Here is a 7,788-nt window from a genome sequence, read left to right on the forward strand (position 1 = left end):
CTAGATCCTAGAACTCTAAACACAACATTTACTAGAATTCTTACTCTTTCAAGATGTTCCTTGAGACAAAAATGTACAAATTGTTGACAAAATATGGGGCCAGTATTTCACAGCATAGTATTATGGCACCATATTACATAGCAGGTCATAGACATGGAGGTTTTCTCTTCCAGGGTTCTTTTCTCAACCCAAATTTCTACTCCACACATTAACTCTAGGAGAACCGAATCCACTCCCCAGTTTTTCAAAATCCATCTCTCTGTTGATGATTCCCCAAATCTAGAACCAGCTCCTGTATCTCCACCAGAATAGCCTACGGACATTAACCACTGATGAATTCACTCATGTAAGGACCCTTATGGAAAAGTCCTAGTTAGGAAAATTTTAGAAATTATAGAAAAGTGAAGGAAAAAAGGTATCCATAATATTATCACCCAGAAGCAATGGAGTCTAAAGAAGGAAGAGCTAGTTGCCCTAATTCTAAAATGCTCTGACCTAACAAAGACAGTACATACAGCATATTGTCAAAGGGCCTCAAGCACCAGATTTGTCTGGATTCATGATCCTGGTTCAGTTATTTGCTGGCTGTGTAACCTGATCTGCGAAGTGGGCGTTGATTAAAATAGTGCATGTAAGGTGCCTGTCTGATAGCAACTGAGTAACGCATGTTTATTCAAAATTCCTGTCCCGGGTGCAAAGAGCAAAGGAGGCAGGGAGTTTTTTGTTTTTTTTTTTCACCTTTCCCTTTTTTAGGGGTGCTTGGTTTTTGGAACTTCTACTCTCCCCTGTTCTGAGATGCCTCCAGTCTAGCCTCTTCCTGGCCCTACAACTAACTGAGGTAGATACTTTGCTGAAATGATCAGGAAGTCATGGAAGGGGAGTTTATGGGTAAAAGAGAGTTCTTTGCCTTTTGAACTCAGGCTCCCTGAGCTAAGGGGTTTCCAGCCTTTTTACCACTAAGAACCGTCTTAGTTATTTTCCTCCAAAGTAGTGGAGGATTTGCATATGCAGTAAAACTGCATATGCTGACTAACGATTGCTTCATTTTCCTTTAAAAAAATTTGAATCCAAGTCCTCTGTAACAGCCAATTCAAGCTCTGCCCAGCCTGAGCCTATTAGCATTGCCTCACTGCGTGTTAGGATTCTGTGAAAGCAAAGAAGTAACTGCCAAGGACCCTGGGAAGCTTGAGGAAAGACTAAACGTGATTGATGTTAAGTCATTGACAGTATTGAAAACAGCTCAAAGATTGCTATCATCACTGAGGTCCCAGGGTCTGGTACCCCAAGTTGTAAACCACCACCTCAATTGATAGACCCTGGAATAATATTTTAAAAGAGCAGAGTAAGGCTTTCCTGGGGTCGAGTGGTTAAGAATCTGCCTGCCAATACAGGGGACACAGGTTCGATTCCTGGTCTGGGAAGATCCCACATGCCACAGAGCAACTAAGCCTGTGCGTCACAACTACTGAAGCCCATGCTCTAGAGCCTGTGCTCCACAAGAAGAGAAGCCACCACAACGAGAAGCCCATGCACTGCAACAAAGAGTAGCCTCTGCTCACCACAACTAGAGAAAGGCCCAGTGCAGCAGCGAAGACCCAGTGCAGTCAAAAATAAATTTCAAAATAAATCTTTTTAAAAAAGAGAGAGGAGAGCAAACCAGTAAAAAGAGTGCTCTGTAACTGTTAAACACACTTCATACGCCTAGGAAGTGCCAGGTGTTAGGGAGTGCCTATGACAGACACTCTGATGGCAGGAAAGGGGACAAAGTGACTTTAGTTTGCATTTATCTAGCACCCAGGAAATAATATTCGTTAACAGCCTTTGCCAAAGTTAGTCTTCTTTTTTCTTTCATTGGCCATGCCGAATGGCATTCAGGATCTTAGTTCCCCAACCGGGGATAGAACCCATGCCCTCTATAGTGGAAGCACAGAGTCTTACCCACTAGACAGTCAGGAAAGTCTCTGAAAATTTTTATAGGAGGTACAGTCACTGATTCAACTAAAATTTATTGAGTACCTACTATAAGCAAGGACTGTTTTGAATGGAGGATACAGTGATAAGACAGGTGAAATTCTTGTTGTCATGGAACTTCAGTTCTAGTGAGTAGATAGATAATGAACAAGTAAGTAAATGAAAGAGGTAGCTTTAGACCATGGTAAGTGCTAGAAAGAAAATTTGGGGGATGATGTATAAGGGACTCCTTCAGGTAGCCAGGTAGTCAAAGAAGGTGCCTCTGAAGAGCTGAGCCAGGAATGAAGAGAAGGAGTTGGCCAAGAGGACATCTGGAGCAAGAGCATCTGAAAAACTGCAAGGCAAGAATGAGGAGCGGAAAGTGAGCCACAGTCCTGAGGCCAAGTGGGCTCGCAAGAGAGCTTGGTGTGTGGCCTGAGACAGGAGAGTGAAGCAGGTAGCAAATCGTGTGCTCCTTACACATTTACTGAATGAACAAGTGATCTAATAACCCCAGGTTTCAAGTACTGTATCTTACTAGCTTCTTGGCTGTATTTCTTGTGTTTGCTGTGTCTGGTGCCCATGATGTCACATTATTTTCCCATCACCCCCGTGGTTGTCATATGGTCTCTGTAGCTGAATTTTGGCCTCTTTCCTCTTTTCCTCTACAAAACTCAATTTCATGCCCTTTTATTCAGGTCAGCAACTCTTGAGCCAAATGAAATTTTCTCAGGGCTTGTGGAGTGTACTGTCTCTTGCTGAGATCATTTCATTCCAGTGTCACAGGCTGTTGTCCCAAAGACAAACACTGCCTGCCAACACTAGCTATGTGCACGACTAGCCGGCATTGCTTTTTTCTCTCCTGGCTCCCGGACTCACAACCTTCAGTTCAATTTGATGAACATTTACTGAACAACAATTTTGTGAGGACACTGGTTAGGCACTAGAGGCAGTGGTTAAGGGTGAGAGCTCTGGAGACAGTTTGGCACCTCTAACACTTCCTAGGTGTGTGAATTTGAACCTGTATGAGGCTCACTTTCCTTAACTGCACTGTGGGGGTAATAATAGTGTCACCTTCATGCATCAGAAGATGAGATGGTGGGATGGCATCACCGACTTGATGAACATGAGTTTGAGCAAACTGGTGTGCGGCAGTCCATGGGGTCACAAAGAGTCAGACATGACTTAGCTGCTGAACAACTTCATGCATCATCCATGGGGATTCAGATAGATCATGTAACTCTCTGACTCTAGTGCTTGACATAGTGTTCAGCAAATGTTAGCTTTAAAAAAAGTTTTTTTAATGTCTTCTGCCTTCAAAGTGCTGTAAGCTAATGAAACAGATGTACACACAGGGTCAACCAAGACCAGTTGGGTGGACATAGGGGAAGCAGTTAGTACTGACTGGAGCAGGAAAGGAATGAAGGAGGCCTTTGAGGGGAGGCAACTGTGGTGGTAACATCAGAAGGAGAAATCAGAGCGAAGGAATAACATTCATATAAGCCTGGCAATGCAGGAGATACAAGTTCAATCCCTGGGTCAGGAAGATACCCTGGAGAAGGAAATGGCAATCCACTCCAGTATTCTTGCCTGGGAAATCCCATGGACAGAAGAGCCTGGTGGGCTACAGTCCATGGGGTCGCAAAGAGTTGTACACGACTTAGTGACTAAATAACATTATTTCAGTCAAAGCAGCTGTGTACCTACTGTGTAAAAAAATGCAATTAATGAACAAAAGACTGAATATAAGATTGAAAGTAATGAACCCCTTAAGAGAAATATAAAGTGCAAAGGAAGTCTGAAAGAAAGAGAGCTTAATTCCATTAAGGTACTTTGTATCTAAAGATCATCTTTTCATGGTGCTGGATTAACTGGACATCCACATGTTAAAAAAAAAAGAAACTAGACACAGACCTTACGCCCTTCACAAAAAGTAACTCAAAGTGGACCATAAAGGCAAAATGTAAAATGCATTTTATAAAACTCCTAGAAAATAACCTCGGGAAAACTAAGATGATCTTTATTATGACAATGACTTTTTAGATAAAACACCAAAGGCACTATCCATGAAAGAAATAATGGGTAAACTAGACTTCATTAAATTTAAAAACTTCTGCTCTGCAGAAGACAGTTTCAAAAGGATGAGAAGAGAAAACAAGCCATGGCTCAGCTGAAAATATTTACAAAAGGCAAATCTGATAAAGGAGTGTTATCTAACATATAGAAAGAACCCTTAAAACTCAGTAAGAAAACAAACAACCTGATTTTAAAAATAGGTCAAAGGCCCTTGGTAACAACCTAGAGAGGTGGACTGGGGAGGGAGGTGGGAGGGATGTTCAAGTGGGAACGGACATGGGTAAATCTTGGCTGATTCAACTTGATGTTTGGTAGAAACCAAAGCAATACTGTAAAGCAATTAACCTCTAATTAAAAATAAATAAATTTTAAAAATAGGTAAAAGACCTTAACAGAAACTTCATCAGAAAAGATATACAGATGGCAAAAAAGCATATGAAAAGATGTTCAACACTAGTATGTAGTCAAGGAAATGTAAATTAAAACAACAGTGAGATCCCACTACACACCTATTAGAATGGCCCAAATCTAGAATACTGACAATAGCAAATGCTTGTGAGAATATGGAGCAACTGGAAATCTCATTCACTGCTGGTAGGAATGTAAAATGGTATAACCACTTTGGAGGATAGTTTGGCAGTATCTTTCAGAACTAAACATACTTTTATCATATGACATAAATCACAAGAAGAGATACATCAAGACCAATATCTTTTATGACTATAAATGTAAAAACCCTCAAGAAAATACTAGCAAATGGGAGACAACAGAATATTAAAAGTATGACATACCATAACCAAGTGGGATTTATCCTAGAAATGTAAGAGTGGCTCAACAAAAGAAAATTAAACAATGTAATACATCATGTTAATGGAATGAAGGGTAAAAATAAGATCATTTCAACTGATGCACAGAAGGCATTTGGCAAAAGCCAAAACTCTTTCATGATAAAACTGCTTAGAAAACTTGGAATAGAACTTCCTTAACACGATAAAGGGCATTTAATAAAAGCCCACAGAAACATCATATTTGATGTGAGACTGAAAGCTTTCTCTTATGATCAACAAGACAAGCCTCTGTCACCACTGCTATTCAACCCAGTACTAGAAGTTCTAACCAGAACCATTAGACAAGAAAAAGAGTAATAGGCATTCAAATTGGAAAGGAGTAGAACTACATCTATTTATGGATAACATGATGCTACATATAGAAAATTCTAAAGAATCCACATGAAAGTTACTAGGGCTAGTAAACAAATTCAGCAAAGCTGCAGGTTAAAAGATCAATGAACAAAAATTTTGTGTGCTTCTATACAGCAGCAATGAACAATCTAAAAAAGAAATTAAGGAAGCAAGTCCAGTAAGAGTAACATCTTGAAAGAATAAAATACCTATAAATAAAAGCAACCAAGGAGGTGAAAGTAAGACTTGGTTGCATTTATTTATAGGTATTTTACTCTTTTATAAAATAAAAACTACAAAACATTGCTCAGAATGAGCAAAAAAAAAAAAAAGAGAGAAAAATAAATTGGACTTCACCAAAATTAAAATTGTGTGCATCTTTTTGTGTGCATCATAAATAAAGTGAAAAGACAACCCACAGAGGGGAATACAGTCAATTCTCATTACTCACAGTAGTTGTGTTTTATAAAGTCACCACAGATACTGAACGAATGCTTCTAGGGTTAAGATCCTGGGATCTTCTGGTCATAAGTCTCATCAATCAATCAATACATATGCCTTGTTTTATGTGTTTTTGCTTGTGTGTGTATGCGTGTGCACTCAGTTGTGTCATCTCTCTGTGGCCCCATGGACTGTAGGCCGCTAGGCTCCTCTGCCCGGGGAATTTTCCAGGCAAGAATACTAGAGTAGGCTGCCATTTCCTACTCTAGGGGATCTTCCCAACCCAGGAATTGACCTCGCTCCTCTTCTGTCTCTTGCATTGGCAAGCGGATCCTTTACCACTTGTGCCACCTGAGAAACCTGTTTGTGCTTAAAGACACCTTATTTAATATATATTGATATATATTGGTTATTCATTAATGTTAAAGGCACCTTATTTAATATATATATATATGTATATATATATATAGGTTATTAAAGTTCAACAGCATATTCCTTGTGTCTGGATGAGGCTTATCTAACACACATTTTTCTCCACAAGGCATGTCACAACTTTTCTTGCATTCGGTAATGCTGGAAAACACTTTGGCAATACACTTGGGGGTCATTTTAAACAGTGAAGTTACCAAACAAGAAACACAAAATATTTTAAAAGTGGCACTATACAGATTACAAAAAGGATGGTTCTTTACAGTCTGACAGCTAAAATAAGAGGCAAAGCAGTCCCTTTTTTGACCTCAGCTCGGAACATACACATGGGACAAATCAAATTTTTTGCTACTATGGACAAGCACATGAATGAGCACAAAATTGCCATGAATAGATTTGGGGGTTACAATTACATTTTAATGAGTAGTCAAATTTGCACATACAGAATCTGTGAATGAGAAGTGGCTGTATTTATGAATTGTGTATCTGATAAGACTGTAACATCCAGAATATATGAAAAGCTCCTAAAACTCAACAACAAACAGGCAGCCCAATTAAAAACTTAGCCAAGGACTCAAATAGACATTTTTCCAAAGAAGATATACAAATGATCAATGACCACATAAAAGATGCTCAGTATCATTAGTCATTAGAGAGATGCATATCAAAACCACAGTGAGGTATCACTTCACACCTACTGAGATGGTGCTAACGATAAACACTGAAAATAAAAGGTGTTGTGAGGATACGGAGAAATCAGAGCCCTGTACACTGCTGCTGGGATGTAAAATGGCCACAAACAACTGTACAAAATACTCTGATGGCTTCTCAAAAAGTTAAACATGAATTATTATATGATTCAGCAATTCCACTCCTAGATAAGTACCCAAAAGAACTAAAAAGAGGGACTCGTCTTCTGAGTTGTATGCTGATGTTCACTGCAGCAATTTTCTAGCCAAAAATGGAAACAACCCAAGTTGAATACACACACACACACACACACTTGCGTGCATATTCAGCCATTAAAAAGGAACAAAATTCCAATATATGCTACAATACAAATGAACTTAGAAAACATTATGCTAAATTAAATAATTCAGACACAAAAGGACAAGGATTGTATGACTTCACTTATTTGAAATATCAAGAATAGGCAAATTCATAGATAATCTAGAAAGTAGATTAAAGGTTATCAGGGGTTATGGGGAGAGGGGCAATGGAAAGTTATTGCTTAACAGTTACAGAGTTCTGTTTGGGATGATGAAAAGTTCTGGAAATAGTAGCAATGGTTGTCCAACATTGTGTAGATAATTGATGCCACTGAACTGTACACTTAAAAATGGATATAATGGCAAATTTTACTATATTTTACCACATTAAAAAATTCAGTTAATAAAGTGAAAAAAATCACTGAAAACTACTAATCACTGCTAATTTTTTATTTTGTATTCAAGGACACAGTCAACCAGGAGAGAAAAGTTCTTTGCTCTGTCAAATAAATATATTTAAAAGCTAGCAAACATCAGAGCAAAGTGCCAGGTCTATAAAAGAGATGGGAAAATTACTAATAGTTATTTACAGCTATACAAAATTAACATATTGCAAGGGAGACATAATATAAATATATTCAAAGGTTTCATTTCCAATACTTGACATTTCAAATTTTGAAAACATTAAAATTATTGTCAAACAAAACTCAGACCACATTGGC

This window comes from Bubalus bubalis, chromosome 15 (genome assembly GCF_019923935.1).
Source record: "Bubalus bubalis isolate 160015118507 breed Murrah chromosome 15, NDDB_SH_1, whole genome shotgun sequence".
Lineage (NCBI taxonomy): Eukaryota > Metazoa > Chordata > Mammalia > Artiodactyla > Bovidae > Bubalus > Bubalus bubalis.